A 20,174-nucleotide genomic window follows, 5' to 3' on the forward strand; every position below is an offset into this window, starting at 1 on the left:
AATTTCTTTTTACCAAATGTACGTAATATTTCTAAAGCCAAGAGATCGTGGCGAATAAAGTCGTCATCGACGTAAAATTGAACGCAGAAGCATGGCCTGCTATAGTGATTTTAGAAAATTGCATTTATGATCTAATATGTTTATAATATGTTTCTTTTGTTTGCGGTAACGAGGCTTAAAAAACATTCATTTAACGCACAGAAAACGTAAATTGGAATCTTCCAGAAAAAGCAGCCCGTCGAAAACATTATTAGCGGTTTGTAATATCAGATTATGTTCAACATTAAATATGTAAAAAAAAAAATTCGAACTTGTACATTTAACGTTTAGGTATATTGGAACAAAGTTGTGCTCAGGACACAGAACAAACTCCAAACTTTCGCTTCCCCACACAATTCCAGGTAAGGCGACCGAAGCCAAATATAATATTCTTTCGATTCAGATGAACAAAAACCATTTGCACAAGCATCTTTCTCGTCCCACCCTGCGTTCTCGGAAGCTAGGGCTCGCACTTAGACTAATGGAAAAAAACTACGGATCATCAAAATTTCATTCACAGTTAATGCGGCAAGAATAATATCCACCGCAACGATGCTACGCAACAGAAAATCGTGTAAGTGGATTATGCATCTCTACGCAGCGTCGCACGTGACGCTGAACAACTACCACACACTTTGTTGCGTACAATAATTTGATAGTTTTACGCGCATGGGCTGACCGCCCGCACCAGAGCCGTGAGCAATCTCTCGATGAAATATACTTTAAAAGAAAGAACACAACTACACAATTACCGAATCATATTAAGAGTAAAGCTGTTTATTTTACGTGAGAACATGTATAATTCACGTAAACTTCCACCAGATACCTGGCACAGCCTGTGTTAGGGATAAACAGTATTCATAAATAAAAAAAATGTTTGCGAATGGCAATAATATTTATAATTGTACAATGACCAGAGTGTCTGCTTTGAATAAGCAAAAGACGATTTTTAGAAATGAGGAATGAACCACACATTGCTGAATGTTGAAATTCTATTTGATTATAGCACTGACAGATGCGGCTCAAGTAGCACAACTAACGATTATGTTATTCAAATTATGAAAGCAATTTTTATGTATATTATAATGAGAAAATGGCTCCGCAATTGCAAGTAAACAAACAGTGCTTAAAATGGAAAGAGACATGGCGGATATTATTCAAATTGTAAAAAAAAATGAAGCTTCTGCCGTTTTACTCTTGTTGGCACAAGATTTGAACATTTCGAATTTTACTCCGGATTCGGCATTTACTTAAACTTTCTGGAGACGCACGTTTTATTTTTTTAAAGTTTGAGGGCCATGAATGGCCTTTATCTTCCGCACCCTTTGTTGTGAATCACATTGCAAAGCGCCCTTTTAATGTGCCATGTTTTACACTTATTCATAAGAGCTCCTTGCGCTTCATTATCGCTCCAAGACCTCAGTACCGCCTTATTCCTTTCTCCATTTATGAACATTGACAAATAGTGCAATATCGCAGTGCAGAACTGAACCTGCTCAGGCGTTCCAAAACTTATTTTGGCTTCTTGAACAGCGCCACTCATAGATGATATAAATATTAAAGAAAAATATTAAACGCAGTTTGACACTTCGCGTGGGTCAAAGGAATTGTTGGCTGTTTGAAGGGACCGCGTAAATCGGTTTCTTAACTTATGGTGTTAGAATTCAACGCAGAAGTGCCTGAAGGTTGTGAATGTAGTGTATCAAACATTCACCGAACGAACTTACTGGGGTAAAAAAAAAAATGCAAATCAAGAACTTCAGATTTTTACCCACGACGTTCATCTGCTAACGAAAGGCGTCTATTTGGCGCAACAGCCGACAGTTGGAGGCATGATAAGGTTGCAGGCAGAGCCATATATAACGGAGAGTTTGACCAGCTGGTGTGGCCTCCGTTGGCAGCTCTTTAACAACGTCATATACGCGTCACGCGAACGCCATGGCCACGCGCATTTCGCCATCTTCGAGCTCAACCGATGCCGGGGACCTATACCCGCATGCTTAGTTCTCGGTTTCTTAAAACGTATGACTGTTTTATTTTGTACTGAGTCATCCGCTAGCAGTAGTTGACAGTGTTGGGTAAAGTACATATAAAAAGTGCTGGAAGTAAGGTACAAAGTATATGGACGGTTTTGTACTTCAAGTAAAGTGCTAAGTACACCGGGCACATTGTACTTAAAGTACTTCAAATACAACGTACCTCCAATGTAAAGTACAAGTGGTTTTTAACACAATATTTCATTAGGTCCTTTCATTTCCCTATAGAGTGGTTTCTTTTTCTTTTTTTTAATTGGTATGCACTGTTGGTATGCACTTAATTTATGCAATTAATTTTTTTTAATTGGTATGCACTTAATTGGTATGCACATCGGGGGTGCATCAGCTGTATTAGAAAATGGCGGTGAATAATCGATATAGTAGAGTGGCCACAGAGTAAGTATTTTCGGAAATGAATCTAAATTCAGAATTCCATTTGATTTCTGAATTTGGCGCCGCTTGCGCTTGCTTTCATAGGAGAGGGAATGACGTCAGCTCTATAGCTTCCCAAGAAAAACTCCCGTGGAGGTGTGTCCTCTCCTAATATTTTTAACCTCCTCGCTTGCGCTTGCCGAGCGAGAAGCAGCGAGAGTTCGAAATGCTGTGGGAAAGCCCCCCCCCTCCCCCCCCCCCCCCCTTATACAAACAAAGCGATGCATTAGCTGCTCGCGTTTATGATGAGAGTAAAATATCCCCTCCAGTATTTCTTCAGTGCTTACAAAGAATAATTTTGCTTTACAAATTTAACAAGACGAAACTTGAGGAATGAACTTTGAAGTCGTGAGTTTCACTTTTTTCGAAAATTACCAGCAAAAAATGCATTGAAAATCCAAGCACATACTCAAAGATGTACTTCAAGTTAAGTACAAAGTTTCTAAACATACTTCAAGTAGTACTTTAAGTGCGATGTACTTAATGTACTTCCCAACACCGGTATTTGGGTTGTGTCGTGTTTATTCAGAAGTCATTAAGTGATTTCCCGGTTACCTTGTCTATTCTCCGTCCGTACGCGCCGCGACACCAGCCCATTGATAAGGTTCACGGGCGTTCAGTGCGTCGCGCAAACAAGTTCGCTCGCGTAAATTTCCCAATTTTCAGTTCCAGTAGCCGTCTCTTGTTATTTTAGTGGTGCACAACGATAACAGCTTTTAATTCGCGGCTGAGGGGCTTTCTGTAGACTGTTCTGATAAGCAAGTGTAGAAAAAGCCAACGTTGCCCATGGTTTCGAAGTAAATTGTCTGTTAGATTGTAAAGCGAGCTAAACCTCCTTGTCTGAGAGTTTCCCGGAGCTTTGTGTTTCCCTAATTGCATTTCCTCTTGGCCATGCGTCAGCATATAAAACGAGATGGCTTAATTGAGGCGATCGCTACTCGATAGGGAATGGTCGTGTCGTGCATGCTTACCGCGTGCCTCCACCGAACTCAGTCAGCAAAAAAGAAACGATCTTGTTCTCCGAACATCCAGGAATCAGGAAGGTTACGAAGAGAGAAAGAAAAATAAAGCTTGGGCGAGTTTGATGGCTTTAAAAACGGCGCTGGACTAACGTTTGTCGTAACGTTAGAGCCGTCTATTTCATAACTGACGGTTACGAAATAAATATCGAGCGGCTTAGCGTCAGGCGGCTGTTCACGAATGGTAAGCTTGCTCGTTTTAAACTCATTGGCCGATCCTAACGGCGCTGGGGTCCCAGCATGTCATGTCATGTCATTACATGAAATTTAATGAAAGTTAGAAAGACAAAAAGACTAGCTTTTTCATAGAGAAAAACACACAATTTTTGGAAGGCATCAATTAAATAATCATTCACTTCGCGGTTTGGAGAAGAAGGCAAGGGGAAAAGCTTCACAGCCATGGGACGTCCCTGTCTCGAGCTGCAATTATTCAAATTACACATTACATTCGACCTTTGTGCAGCAGCTATAGTTTGCTACTTTTCGCAGCTACTGAAAAAAAAAAAAAAAAAAAAAAAAAAAACTCCATTTTATAAAAGATGTCATCCTTGAGATCGCCCTAAAGGTAGTTCTAGAGGTCACATTAGACGTAGTCTTTGACGTCGTCCTCTAGAACGTTATCATCGACCTCGTCCTTGAGGTCGCCCTAGAGGCCGTCAGTGAGTTAGCTCTAGAGGTCGTCCTAAAAGTAGTCTTTGATGTCGTCCTCTAGGACGTCGCCCTAAAAAGCAGATAAACCCACACCGCGTACATGGAGGGCCGTACGGACACAATCATATTTAAGTCCAAGCTACGAGCAACCCCTCATGACTGCGGCAAAAGCAGATAAACCCGCCCCGCGCATACACGTTTGAGTCAAAGCTACGAAGATTTTATCTGTTTGAGTTGAGCTAGTTGGTGCATGGTCAATGATGGTGGGGAAACAGCTTGAATATTAAACGATTACACAGAAACAGGTCAAGACACACACACACAAAGGTGTAACGGTGTTGGGGAAACAGCTTGAATATTAAACGATAACAAAGAGACAGAATATTAAATGGCTACACAGAGACGAATCAATCACTCAATTTCAAAGTAACGCGCTGCAGTCACGCTGACGTCAATGATTGCGTCTTAAAGCATTCATTAAATCAAATATTCACTCAAAGTATGCGTCGTCGTATTCACAGTGAGCTAAGTCGTGATTCTCGTGAAGGATGCTTTCGCAATTCATTGACAACCAACAATAGGTTTCTGCATCCAATTTTCTCTTTTGGAATCATAAAGAAACGATAACCGTGACGGGTTGTGATTGGAATATCCAACCGCACAACATACGACCATTTTCTCACCCGAAAACCTAATAAATAAGGGTCTGTAAGCAGGATACCATTCGGCCCTGCATGCGCGCGCACTGGCCTGGGACCAGTAATGGTGGATAGGCCCGCGCCGTTCGCGCGGTGTGGTTGCTGGGCCAGATGTCAGTTCTATGTGAAGAGCCTGGGAGAAGCTAAGATACGGCGAGAGGTCACCGGGGACGATAGATGTCCAAACTATTCCCCTATATGGCTTTGGTTGCAGGCGGATAGAGAGCCTAAATTCGAGGGGGGAAGGTACTCAAACCACGGAGAACGTTTGCAATCAAATAGCAGACGCCGCCTGCGCTCAGTGGTCGCAAGCGCGCATGCGTTCGGTGTTCGCAGGTTAAAGGGATTATCCGGTCACATTTTGTATTCGAGAAAACAAGTGAATATCATTCCCCTCTGGATGAGTAATTGAATTTATACTGCTCCAATCGCACTCTAGCGTAAACGCTGTTTTCGGTGGCAACATGGGAGCTCTGGGAGCTCGTGGTTAGGTGAGATTTTTGTTGCGCGGTTGGGTGCCACAACCACCGGGCAGTAGATGCGAGCCAAGACATGGCGTTCCACACTTCTCCGTGAGACGCGCTGTGACGAGCAAAATGGATCGTCGCCGTGCGTAGGGACCGGGTGCCCGTCAAGATCGAGATCTCACGTATGCAGCAATCATCTCACGGAAGAGATCCACGAGCTGAGCTCTAAGCGGAGAGAAGGCTCGTAAGTTGAGGTGTGATGCTGTGCCAACGATATTAAACTACGTCCATCCACTTCTCGCCCAAATCGGATGAATCAATTTGTTTATGCAACGAAACCGAAACCAGCAGCTAGACCACCTGGAAACGATACCAGTGTTGTATTTACCACGCGGGCAGCCAAATTCGGCTTGACCCGCATGTGGAAATACAGCATGGCTACGGTTCACCAAGCTCGTCCAAGTCAAGTGAGGACATGCATTTGAACGATCCGCCGGTTGTCTTCGACCCGCGGTCACCGCCTCAGAGGGAAAGACCCGCAGCCTCATCACCGATCCAGTGGATCCGATGATATGTGTACCCAGATACCGCTTCGTGTACCTAGTAGCCGCTTCAGAGGCGAAATTTCCATCTTTTGCTTTGCAAGCGCTCCTAATTCGATCGGTGGCTGTCGCAGTTCTGTTTGCGCGAAACGGCATACGTTTGCTCGAAGCTTATGGCTGTTTTCGAGTAATATCCTGCAAAAGGCGTGACTTTTTTTACACATGCTATGCAATAAAATAACCGTGTTTCAGTAGGGTACAGCCTAGGACAGTGGTTCTCAACCATCGATATTTCGCGGACCCCTTGTGGATCGGCAATGATGAAAGACCCCGTTCGTGGTGAGATGAGAGGAAAGGTGATTTAATACATGGATATAACTAAGGGCTAGTGTGAAGTAGACCTCTCTTATTGACGTTCACACGAAAAAACTCGCCCGAAAACTAAAACATTTCTTTTCGACCTGAAAAAAAAGAAAAATCTTTTATTGCCGGGTTTGACTAATGAGGCATGGCTTCGCGAACCCCTAGAAGGCCTTCGCGGAACCTCATTTGAGAACCACTGGCCTAGGAGACTACGTAATTCGAAACAAAATACAAAACATCCATCGACCAACGCTAGCTATCCGGACCATCCGAGAAACCTTTGCGTTTTGTGATGTCATGCAGCAGCTACGGATGTCAGAAATTGACACTGGCGAAAATCGGGGTGCAGTTTCGTACATACACTCATGAAAGGTTTAGTTAACGGGAGATCATATATCAAAATAAAAATGTTGTTTGTCTACATGGAGGCTTCCTTAATGTAATGAGCGCAGACGCTTAAGTACTTCCGGTTTCGACCGGACAATCCCTTTGAGGAGGAAAGCGGGCGAAGGGGTGGCGACGCTTTCTGACGATGAACGCTTTCGTCACCTTCCCGCAGCTCTACCCCGATCCATCTTCAATCTATAGACCAAAACACGGAAGTGAAGTCAAGCAGTCGTGGTGGCGCTGCTGCCGTCACGGCTCTGCAGACACTTCATCTCACGTAAATCTGGTTTCTGCGCGTGCGCAGTACCCACACCTAATGAAAACAACAACATTATTTTTTTTTTAAACAGGACGTTGATTTATTTTTGATTCGGATGCAACGTGCCGGTTTTGCAAACATCATGGCAAACCAATTTCACTCCTAAAACTGAACCCGACTAAACGAAACCAGACTCTGCTTTTTAGTTAATTTGAGTTTGTAATTAGCCTCTTTTTTTTTTTGTCAACTGTTGTAATATACGAAATAGACGTTTTTTTATTTTTATTTGCCACCCTTTTTATTTTTAGCTTCGCGAGAAGTACAGAGTAACGCTGCATATCATATCATTACTTATATCACGATTTCCGTCGAGCTCTTATTTTAAGGCTGGTGTGCACATCTGGAAAGGTGGCGCCTACTCATCCGAAATGAATTCAGATGTCTGAGTAAGAAAGACTACGCCAAACTTATTTAAAGGGCAACTCTGCCCAACTGCGAATATATCAGGACAATGAGCGATTTCGCATTAAAACAAAATCCTAGTAAAATACACTACGTCATTTGCTTCGCGAAAAAAGGTATATATATATATATATATATATATCAGTGTGTCGAACCGAAAAAGATACGGGTTCGGTTTCGGTTCAGGTTCAGGTAAATTTATTTCGTTCCGGTTCAGTTCCGGTTCGATTAATTCGATCCGCGAACCGGTTCGCGAACCGGTTCGGGGCGCTGAACCAGTTCGCGAACCGGTTCGGAAATTATAAATGACAAATTGTAACATCAAAATAAATTACAAATAAAACATCTGAAATCAGCACATACGAAACGGGATACATCGTAGTGTAAGGCTCAGGGATTTCTACCAGGAATGGTTCCTTTATGTGCACTCAAAGGTTACCTCACCGACGTTTACGCATTCGGACTTCATCGAATTGGGTCCGACGCAGTAGCTGTAAAATCCGCGACATCCTTACAAACCCACTTACAAGTAGAACTCGCTAACTATCCAAGCCACCTCGGCGTGTAAGCAATTGAAGGAACAGTGGGGAGAAAATACAGCTCTCTTTATTTGAACTAGCCTTCGGTAGCTGAAATTCGACCTTAAAGAAGTTTTCATTAAACAAGATACGGAATATGAAAAACACTTCACCGAACGCAACGCCAGAAGGACGTAATAGGATAAATATTAAAATAGAAGAGTTCGCTGTCTCACAAATATGTTAGCTTCTAAGTGCCTATACGAAACCGGATGCATTATTATCAAACTCCACAGCCTTTTCTTTTCTCATTCCGACGGAAGCAAGCTTCAAGAACTCGTGCGTTCTAGAAACGTGTTATGAAATGAGCACACCGCAGCATTTATGATTTACGAGATTGTAGGAAAATGAAATCCCGTGACGCGAGTTTTTTTTTTTTTTTTTTTTTTTGCACAGCCTTTTAATTCTTTTTCTTTCGTGCAAGCCGCGACCAGCGCAATACTGGTTCCTATCTCAAGGTTCATGGATGCAGCGTTTGTCAAGATTCCTGGATGCAGCGTTTATATTCCTAAGACTGAGTGGAGAAGAAAAATATGTAAGCGAGGTGTGTGTCAGTTGACGGCACTTAAAAAACAAATGGCACTGATAGCACATTCATTGTCAACAGCGCGTGGCCGAACCGTTTTGACACAAGCCGGTAACCGTTATTTTTTTTTCCGGTTCAGTTCCGGTTAAGGTTCATCGCGATAACAATATAACGGTTCTGGTTCGGGTTCAGTTCCGGAAAAAATACCGGTTCGATTCTGGTTCGACACCCTGATATATATATATATATATATATATATATATATATATATATATATATATATATATATATATATATATTTATTTAAATCTAATCTTAAACGCGAGCACAAATCGAGACCGAAACTTCAGTTCGGTCCGGCAACATTGTCATCGAGCCGCCACGGACATTGCTATCACGTGGTACGAGATGTCACGTGATTCTCTACGCGACGACGAGCGGGACTGGGGCGGGCGTGTTCCAGGAACGTGGCAAAGAGTGCGTCTGTACCGCACTCTTCGCCACGTTTTAGTGTCAACGACACTCGACGACGTCTGCACAACTGCGGCGTAGGTCTGCGCACGTAGTGTCGATTGAGTGGACGAAACTCCGAGAGGCAATAATCACGAACAGTGAGACAACGACGGCGTCTGTGACGCGGGTGACTGCGGTGGGGCGGCCCGACTGCTCGCGAGAAGCGCGTTCCGCAGGCGCGTTACGCCATTCACGTGGATACCGCTGTCCGCCCAGAGGAAACGTTGCTGACGTCCCCCGTTACGCTCGCCCGGAGAACTAAAGACAAGCAAAAGGGGTTTAGCTCAATGTTGGCTACGCCCACGCCGTAGCCTTGACTGCGCTGTCGGTTGCACCTCCCTCAATTCGCCCGCTCGAGTCCGCCGAATTCGGAGACTTGGCGAGTTGCAATGTTTGCCGAACCCATGTTTCAGAAACACAAACATTTATACAGTCACGTCGTAATATTTAACGTATGGTCTTCCTAGGTGACACTGAAGACGACTGCATTGTTTTGTATTTTCAAAACAATAATAATGAAGAGAGCTACGATGATCCGACACAAACTTTGCCGTCAAAACACCAAAGTTCGCTTTCATCGTAGGTCAGCTTACGCACGCACTCTTTAATCTCTCATTCAAAGGTCAACTCACAAAGACCAATTGTAATTTCGGAACAAGGTTGTCAACACCTAATCAAGTTCTCGTTTAATGGAGCAGCAAGTCACTAGACAATGGGTTCCACAAATCATGTGTTGGAATTGTGAAAGGCGGATTTAAGAGTGTTGAAATAAGCATATAAACTAAAGGGCATCGTTGAAAAGTGCGCCGAGGACACAAGGGTCGTATTTTTTTGTTTTGTTTAAAACGATGCAAGTTGTAGTCATAGGTCGTACAAATACCACAACGTGGTATTTTTTGTGACTTTTCACCCCATCGTTTTGTTTATTTGAGACATAATGGATTATGAAATTTAGAAGCTTTATTAGCGACATTTTTATAATATTTAATAACGGCATCCTTAAAGCATATTTTTTAACACAATTGCGAACGCACTTTTTTGAAATATGGAAAATCGGAGTCCGGAAGTGGAAGTCGCCTCCTAACTTTTTATCCTTCCTCGGAAAAAATTGTGGCGCTCGGCACTTGTAGCAGTGAGGATGATCGGGGAATCAGGAAATCGGGGAATCGGACCAAGTTCTCTATATTTGGTAGACGTACTTCTGGCCATGGAAGTTTTGCTTTGTCTAATGGGACCTGCTACAGGAAGATGTCGGAACGACACCACGAGTCAACCCGGGTACCTTTTAAACCCCCTACGCGCTACAGGCGCATGGGCTCACGCAACATTTTGGCTGACCTCATAATCCTCGACGACAAAGTGTCAAGAACAAATAAAGGACTTTGATTTGAAACACTCCAGTAGTCCTCCAGGAATTGCAGCTATCCAGGCCGCCTTCTCTGGCGCATTCTTCGCGAAGCTGTGCAGGAACATTATTCTTCGTAAACATCACTGCACTGGCGCAAATCGCGCGGAAACTTTTTTTTTTTTTTTTTACTTCACAAATATTGAGTTTTCAAGCTTCGAATTTTGAGGGTAATGTACAGGCATCGTTTTTGATTGTTTCAGATAATAATAAAAAAAAATTTTTCATTAGTCAGTAATTCTTTAAAGACCTTAACTTTGTCTATTTTTGTTTTGAACTTACGCACATTTCCAGATTGGAGTCTTGATTGTTTTGCAGGGGATTGTCTTAAAGGTTTTTGAAACGCGATCATAACATTTTTTAGTTCCGCGCCCCAACAGGCGCTTTAATTTATATATTTCCGCGAGACACAGAGGCCATTTGAATATTATACAAAGGGGTTCTACATAAACATGACGCTGCACACGTCGCCGTTTTTTAATTTACGAAAATTATAGGCTCGACAGCACGCAAGGAAAATGATAACTGCTCTCGATGCTACCGCTTGGGTATTTGTACTATAGAATGCAGATATTAACTTAGCTTCGGTGCATCTGAGCTAAGGTGGTGACGAGCACTCTAATGCGTAAGCATGAAAATGCTCGTCTCGACAAAAACCCGCAGGTGTCAGTAATTCAGTTTGTCAGCGCCATGCATGACGTCACGAGGAGAGAGGGGCGACTTCACTTCCGAAATATGCATCGGAGACGAATAATCGCGTTTTATCGTGTTTAGGGATTGGATGACTTATAACGGCGCGCCTACGCGCGGAGCGCGTAGGTGCACCGAAGCGGACAGGAATGGAGATGGCGACACCTGCTGACGTCAGCGCTTCAGACCGATAGGAGCGTTGCACGGCTGGCGCGGAGCGACAAAGCAGGTGGCATTCCGGCGCGGTGGTCGCCCTTCGGAGTGCAGGCGAGCTGAGTTGCTGGTATGCCGTCACCGTTGCCGGAAGAACTAATCTTCACGTATTTCCGCCGAATGAATCCCAATGATCGCCATCATTTTTTTTTTTTTTTTTTGTAAAGCGCAGTCAATATTTGCGAATAATAGGTTCGCTTCCCACAAACCATCCTATCTCGGATCCTTAAATTATATTAAAGACGCATTGATAATCGCATACTTCCTTGAAATTCAGTACATGCGTGGTTATTTTGTTGGTAATCATTTATTTTTAGTTTAACGTTTCTATACCTAGATCTCCACCTGTGTTTCTTTTAAAATAAACATATTAAAGCCAAGGGTTATACTGTAGACATTTTTTTGCTCTTCATGAGTGCCCCCTTAAAATGTATATTGGGCAATGATAACATATTAAAGATCGGAGCAGTCGATATCTCAAATATTTTAATATTTTATACAGAAATTATCAAGATAAGTGGGTGCATCTAGTTATCAACCTGAGTTCACTACGAGTTTTATTTGCTACGAATTTCGTTGTAGTTAATTATTCCATCCTACCCGTAGCCATGACTATGCCAGTATAGTAGTACGTAATACCGAGAGGAAATAATCATGAATCGTGTAATAGGATAGAAACGGGGAACGGGGGGCGAGTACTTTATTGAAGCCCAATTCTGATAAAAAGACATATAGGGTGTCCCAAGTCACCAGGTTCGATCTAAAATGGACCGTAAAAATTGACGTATGCACGTAATAATCTCAACTTTTCGTCAAAGGTGTACCTTAAAGATCGCTTTTTTCTTGTAAAATTACAAGGCGTAGCTCTCTTTCTTTAAAGAAATAGGACCAAGAAACTTGCCAAGGTCTACAGTGGGAGAAGACGCAGACGACAAAGTCCAATAGCGGGGTGCGTTTGGCGTTCGTATTGATAGATGGCGTCGGGAGCAACGTCGGAAGGTGCAGCCGACAAGCGAAGGAAAGCAGACAACACGCAGACAAAATCCGTTCGCAGCAAAAGGGCCGTCGTTATGCAGACCGGTTTTTTGAACCTTAAGTTTTGCTTTCCTTGTCCACATTCATTTTTAACCAAGGGTGCATTACAAAATGATTGTGTTCATTTTGATAAACCACGGTGGTCGCGAGCTGTCTCGGTAAGGGGGTAGCGCCATCTATCAATACGAGCGCCAGGCGAGCCCCACCACTCGACTTGGTCGCCTGCGTCGCCGCCCGCCGTTGACCCAGGCAAGTTTCTTGGGCTTCTTTTTTACAAAAAGATAACTACGCCTTCTAATATTATTTTTTTAAAAAATACGACCTCTGAAATATACTATTGACGAAAAGTTTACATTGCTACGTGCAGGCGTTAATGCTTACGGTCCATTTTAGATCAAGACTGGTGACTTGGGACACCCTATATATTAAAAATTCTATCGATTCTATTTCGATCTACGAGGCCCGCTTCGGAATTTAGTAATTTTCCCTAAACATTTCGAGGTTGCTGAAGAGTGTTCCCTATAGATCCTCGTGTTGCAAAACGAATTGCAGAAATAGGGTTCCAAATAAAGTGGGCGACGAACTCGAACTACTCGGGGTCGTTGAAAGCAGCAGCAGCCAATCAGGGACGGGATATTTTTACGTGACATCCTTGTGGTGGTGATGATAATAGCTGAACATGGAAAGTAACGTGGTCCTGATTTGCAATAAATCGGTCTAAAGACTAAACAGGTTCAGGAAGATTTGTTAGAATTCACACCCTGTTTAAAGAAACAAAAACACGTCATTAATGCGGAACTTTGAATATATTCAGTGTAGAAAAATTATTCTTGCAATTATGATAGCGAAAAACGTGGCAATTAGAGCTTTAGTAAATTCTGCCCGTGAACGCGGAAAGGCTGTGTTGCTGGTGTTGCGACGTGGAGACGCTGGGGGAACTGCGGTGTCTCAAGCTGCCCCAAAAGACTCGTCCTGTGGGACAGGGGATGGTAGTCGAGTGTGTTGGAGCTCCGCGACTCGAAGCACGTGAAGGGGAAGCTGGCGCTACAGAAATTTAAGGATCCTAGACTCGATTCCCGCTCCTTGCCGTTTTAATCTAAATGAGAATCGTATCAGTGGGCGTTTCTGCGAGGAATGGCTCCATGAGGGTATTGCATTGGAATCATGGGGGTTATCGCACAGCGGAGACACAGCTCAGGCAACCGACGCAACCGACGCAACCGACGCAACTCTCAGTCACAACGGAGACAGCCGATGCAACTTGAGGCAGACAAACTTCCTGTTATCGAAATATGCATGCTACAGCGAAAGTTCGCCCCGTGTGATGAACTGCTTTACGAGAAATAGCTCACTTTGAAGACTTGCACAACGACGAACAGCTAGTCGACAGGTTGTCTTTCAGTAAATTTCTAGTATCCGATTTTGTTTGTTCCTAAGCTAGTCATGCCGCAGTCGCTACAGACGAAATCTGATGACAAAACATGTGTTCGTAAGGAAAAGGCATCAGGCTGCCAGACTCACATTAATGAGTGAACATAGGTGCGTAAGCTGTAGAGATTGTGGCTCAAATGTGAACTAAGTGTTGACAGTTTTTGCTACCTACTAGCACTGAAAAAAGAAAACGGGCAGAACATGCCGTGCTTGATAGTTTTTCACATCTAGACTCGTATAGTCAAAGGAATCTTTAAGCAAACAGCAATATAATGCAATGTAGCATATTGTCTAACGATAATAATTTGTGTAAGAAGGAAACACCCGTTTTCTTGTCGAAGATTAGTTGCCATAGAACCTTAAAATTAAGCTATATTCTTTCGCCGAATTTTCCGCAATTTTCTTAATGGAAAACTTTACATTTTTTTATTAATTCGTTCGTTAAAATTCACATATGCTTCCACTCAAACGTTTAAAGGTTTAAATATTCGTCTAATATTTGCAGACTTTGAATTTCTGTAGACAAAACATATCTCCGACTTAACATATCGGTGTGTCTCCAGTTTCAACGAATGTGAAGCGGAATAACTAGGAAGTAATTAAATGCATTCACCTGTTGAAGCACCTGAGACAAGAGTTAAACCACAAATAATAAAAAAAAATTCCCGATGTAAAGGTAAATGTCCGCTTACGTGATTAGCGAGGAGAGTCAGCAAGAAGTGTCTTGGATGGTAGGCGAGATTCGAACTTATTTAAAGCACTCCTCTAGAACGCAGCTGCGAGACTGTGCGCAGCAGAAGCCACGTCAATATTTCCTTTCTTTGTGAACTTTTACACAAACCAAAAGGTCAGGACTTTAAAGTTTACTCGACGCTAAGGATGAAAAACAATAAATAAAAAAGGAGGTTCGCGAAATTAAAAATTTACAGAATAAGTGAAGTTTTAATTTTTTTGTCTGTTATAGAGCCGCTTAGGGTAGCTAACTTTGATATGCACAGATAATCGAAAGCACATAACAGTTTGAAAAAGTCCACTAAAGAGACGTCACTTTTTTCTAGTGAAGATTTCATGATGTACAAATGTTCTAAATGCAAGGTATATTTATCTTGACTTCAAACGTAGCTAGATCCAGCCTTAACCCTTCTGTCTTGACGCGATTAAAGCCGCATGAACTTCAGAAGTTTTGGTGTGTACGAAAGGAATATTCATACTACTACTAATAATAAATTCTTGATACATATACTAATTTGTAAAGTCAGCGAAGGGCTTGTACGATGACACTTAACGCAAAACGTCAAAGCAAGTGCTCCAAAATAAATTGTCAGAAGCAAAAAGAAAATAGGAACAAAGATATCTAATTACAAAAGTAGATGATACAAAAGTTGATATTAAAATAGGAGACTAAGAGTACATTAGCCCAAATTATACTGGCACTAGAAATTGGATAAAAAAAAAAGATGCGAGAATGTCACCTCCAAGCTTTGTCCTTAGTTAAGGCTGAGTGCAATTACCCTTATAATTAGGGTTCGGAGTTTTCGGTTTAAACCGATAAAAACCGATAAAAGTACGCCGAATCCATTTTCGGAAATTCGGTTTTAACTAAAAAAGGTCAGTTTTTAGGTTCGACATTTTTTATTTAAAGCGATAAAAACCAATAAAAGTACGTCGAATCCATTTTCTAAAATTCAGTTTTTACAGGAAAATGTCAGTTTGACCTACCAGTCGTACCGCAGAGCCGCGACAAAAAAGTGGAACGACAGTGTCTACCGAAACATGTTCGAATGTATGGGATACACGGATGCCATCACGACGTTTTGGTTTAATGTGCGCATCGTCGATCGGAACCTGAAGTCCGAAATGACCCATGACTTCGCCATGTACGAGCGTGTTTTCAAACCCGTTGTAAGGAAGACAGACTTGACGCAAGCTCCGCACCTTGTGTTGTGCTTCAAAACGTCACACCGTGTCTCTTTCGGCGGTCACGATTGGTTGATTGGCCCATTTTAACTCAGGTAGCTCTTCATCTCCTCAGTTTGCCAGTGTCTAGTGTTAGCGTCGAGAGGGCATTCTCGAAGCTCAGGGTCATATTAACAGGAGAGAAAGAGTGCGGATCAACGAGGAGAACCTGGGAAAGTACACGTGTGTGTGTACTATAATAAGATCACGTAATCCTGATGTACAGAAGGCGAAGTTCTAAGTTTTTCGGGCATAGGCTTTATATCTGACTTGTCTGTAATTGTTTTTTCTTGTTTCTTTTACAGTTACTCACATTTGCCAAATAAAACGTCAATTTCTTTTTCAATGTATCTGTGCCGTTTTTCCTTGAGCGATCACTAATATCAGAGCTACAAGTATCATCTGATCCGGTGTCCTTTGGTGTTCATTTTATATTCACCAAAAAAAGCCGATAAAATTTTGTGGGCATAATTATACGCCGAAAAAAAAAAAACGAAAACTAAATTTTAAAATTAACACCGTAAAAAGTACGCCGAATTTTGAAAAACTAGAAACCGAGAACGCGGAAGCCTGCTAATAATGGTCTTACAAGATTTTAAAAACATATTGCCTTTTAAAATATTTGCCAACATCTTTGAAATCATAAAAAGGCATTTAAAAGGATTTTTTTGCGTGTTTTGTCGTTACGAATAGTAAAGTAATGCTTGATCTGTTTAGACGGTACTTCCATAGCGTATCTTTTGCGCCAGCCTAATTCTGGTTTCTGTTTCTCAAGATGAAAGAGATGTGCTGATTTTGAAATCCCACACCAGAGGCTGTTTGCGATGTAACGTAATATTAACGCCACAAAGTCGTTTGACTCTGATGATATTCCCAAGCCTTCTCTGAAGCGGTATTCCGAGCGAGCTCTTGCGAAATTTTTAATCGCTTTCTTCACTGCGGCACTTTCAAGTGGGGTTGTGCCCCATGACTGGTACTCGGCCACGTGTGGTCCTGATATTAAAAAAAGGCTATCCGTCATTAGTGTGGAATATATATCGGCCAATATATTAAACTTGCTTGACATAAAAATCTTATACGACGTAATTTGAAAGTATGAAACTTTGTACCAAGATAAGCACATTCGACGTTTCCTTCGCAGCACTGGTTTACAAGATTTTTTCTGTTTTTTTTTCGATAGAGTCCAGTTAACAACTAAAGTATACGATTTTGACAAGAAATCAACACATCTGACACAATTTTATATTTCTGAGTAATCTAAAACATTCCATAAACTACTAGAGCGTATACTCCTTTTTAGAGTTCAGATAACTTAGAATTTACCCCAAGATAATTCGATGGATTGACGCCTATCTGGAAAACCGCAGGCAAGTGATACACATAGGACGGCTTATACCCCCGTTTTAGAAGTTAAATATGAAAAAAGCGAAGCATCCGTCCTTGGGCTGCTGTTTATATTTATTTGTATGAGCGATCTAATTGGATACGTTGAATACGTGGGCCTAAATATTTCACAGTTATTGCTCGTGGATCATTGCGTTATTTAGGTATATTTATTTATTTATTTGCTCCACTCAGAGCGTGCCACAAACAGCTCCGGCCTTAACAGTGTGCAGATTACAGACAAAAATAATCAGCTTAACAAACAGTAAAAATAAATCTCTACCTTTATCAAAGGAAGGTAAACGGGAAAGATAAATTAAGAAGTTCAAATATTAAAACAAAAGTATAAAAACAGACTACAGACGTGTTTTAAAAGCATAGGCCTACTTGTCTTAAAACTTATAAAGGAAGAAAAATCCAATTTACATTTATTGTGGTTAAAAATAATTTGCAAGCGTGTTATTGGTGAGGCAAGAGTAACATTAGACGGGTATAAAACAATAAAAAAGTTCTGCTACGCATGTTCGGAGCACAACATTAAACACGACTAAGAAGTGACGATCGATGCACCAATTATGGTACTCACCACCTTTAAAAAAATGTCACATATCTCCTTCGTCTCTTTTTGCATACAGGAACACGACCAAGTAATTTGAGCAGAGTTTATAGTCGAAATAAATAAACCTCCCAATCCATCTATCGTATTCAATAGGGAGCTTTAGAATAGCGCACGCTAAAGCTTTGCGCGCGCAAAAAATAGCGTCGTCGCCACTGCGCATGCTCCGAACGCAAACCAGGTATTTTGCTTTGCGTGCGCAATTTTAGCGTGCGCTATGTCTCGGAAATAGCGTGCGTACACAAAGAGTCTTTGCGCTTCTCCAAGGAGGATTCGTGATGACAAGTTGGCTAAAGCCAAGACGAACAAAGTTAAAAAAAATGGCGGCTTGCAGGATTATGTTGGCGACTGCTCTGGCGGCTTTGGCGGCGTCGTGACTGCGACGTCGGCGGCATCCTCGCGACTGCGATTTTCAATACAGGGCGACATTGTACTCGGTTTGGCAACGATCACCGGCAACTTGATGCCTGCGACGCGCGAACATGTCTCGGCAAAGGTACGATGTGCGAAGGTCAGTACACGAGACCTCTCTTGCCGAGGCGACGCAAGCGGACACGACCGGTCAACCGCTCGCGTCGCATTCTCATGTTTAAACAAATCTAAAATGCTACTCTGGACTAAAACACTTGTTTTTTTTTTCTATAAATAGCATTTCAATTGTGAAATAAAAATTGTTACTGTATCTTGGTGGCGCCGAAAGCGCGAGATGCTTGGGCTTTTGCGTAGCGACGGAGAAACGCTATTCTAAAACTCTCTCGCGTCGCGTGCGCTAATACAAGCGCTAAATTTAGCACTAGCGTGCGCTAAAATTTCGCACGTTATTCTAAAACTCCCTAATATGCATAAGGCGGCGCTACACTTTCTCCAAGGTGCAGGGCTGCGTCACTCCGACAAACTTCCACACAACTGAACAAAACTCCAGCTGAGCTAAGACAAGGGCTCGAAATAGATTATTCACGCATGCATAAGAACTACAATGTCGCGTAATTCTAGAAATAGTGCCTAGTACTTGTAAAGAGTAACTAATAGTTTTCCAAACCTGCGTATTAAACAAAAGGCATGAGTCGAATAGCACTCCTAGGTTGCGCAACTATCTGTCCTCATGATTGTATAATTAAACACATCATAAGTATGGTCGATGCAACATACTAAAGTTGCAAGTTTTAAAGAACAAAACAAATCTAAACCGCAAGCTAAATCAAGTCGCTTAATTGTAAAATCACTAGGGCATGCTGATATTTTATGATCATATAGTTTACCATAAATAAAGACGTAAAAATTCCGCTCTTTTATTTTTTCATATAACAGAAAATATCGTAATAATTGAAGTTTGAAAATTGAAGTACTTAGCGCTACCTATTAAAGGTAATCTAAAATGGTCAAGAGGCATTCAAATATAACATACGTTCAACGGCTCGTAAAAAGTCCGCTTTCTTTGGTGAAGGCTCAGCAATGTTCCGAGCTATGTAAAACTCTTGGCTTATAAAACGGTACAGTCGGCGCTGGATCCGGTTGCCACAGTGCGACACTCGCACCAAAAAAAAAAAATGTGTAAATGAAAAAAAAAAGAAATCATTCGTTATCATTACGATTTATTTACAGAAGATGCCTTAACTAGCCTCGGTGTCAGACATCCCGAACTTAGTGCGCAGGAATCTATCGGAGTGAACGTTTTACACTCACTTTATTTTAATCATTTAGCCTTAAAACTATCTGCTATTCAGGTAACCCAAATGCATTATTCTCCAAACCAGCATTCACTGCCTGTACAAATTGTTTTTGCGGGAACTAACAGATATTAATACTTTTGCTTCTCAATGCTATCAATGATTGAAAGGGTACCAGCCAGAGTTTTTAAAACTTGCAACACCTTTCTGCAGTGCATTTTTATGGCATAAAGTGTCTTTCGACAACTTGTTATCTGTACTTTTGAAGTGCGTGATTTATCCAAAACGTTGAACTAAGTTTTTTATGCACTTATGCTGTTAATACTTGAGTTTATATTTCATTTTTGCAAAACCCAGTAGTTATCTTCTCGATGCTACTATAGAATACGTTTCTGCTTAAATGTTTAATAGTCACCCAGGTGCCCTCGTTCATTGTATTGTGTTTAGTAAGCCACATCATGTATTATGTTTCTTATTGTATTCTAGTTTGTACGTGTGTATAACAATTAATTTAATTATAATTGTGTCCAAAAGAACAGAACGCATGTATTTTATTTTACTATGTTGATGAACCTCTCGTACTAGGACCTATCCAAGTGTGCCATATCGCGAAACCAAAAAATAATTTTCTGACAGTAATAGTGAAATATGTTATGAAGTTAAGATTTACGGAATACCTTATCGAGTTATTATTCAGATCGTGGTGGCGATTGTTTCAGACGAATGACCAAAAATAGACAAACGCGATTGCAAATTATAGCTGATCACGACGATGTGTCTATTTGATTTCAATTCCTGAGGTGGGC

General features: G+C 41.7%; 1 protein-coding gene across 1 annotated transcript in view; it reads left to right on the forward strand.

Annotated features, from left to right (window-relative positions):
• The window catches only part of LOC8034930 (corticotropin-releasing factor-binding protein), a 156,688-nt gene that overhangs the window by 76,420 nt on the left and 60,094 nt on the right, over window positions 1-20,174 (forward strand). The gene's annotated exons all lie outside the window — the stretch shown is intronic.

The sequence above is a fragment of the Ixodes scapularis genome, unplaced genomic scaffold (assembly GCF_016920785.2).
Source record: "Ixodes scapularis isolate PalLabHiFi unplaced genomic scaffold, ASM1692078v2 PGA_scaffold0__279_contigs__length_252992795, whole genome shotgun sequence".
NCBI classification, from domain to species: domain Eukaryota; kingdom Metazoa; phylum Arthropoda; class Arachnida; order Ixodida; family Ixodidae; genus Ixodes; species Ixodes scapularis.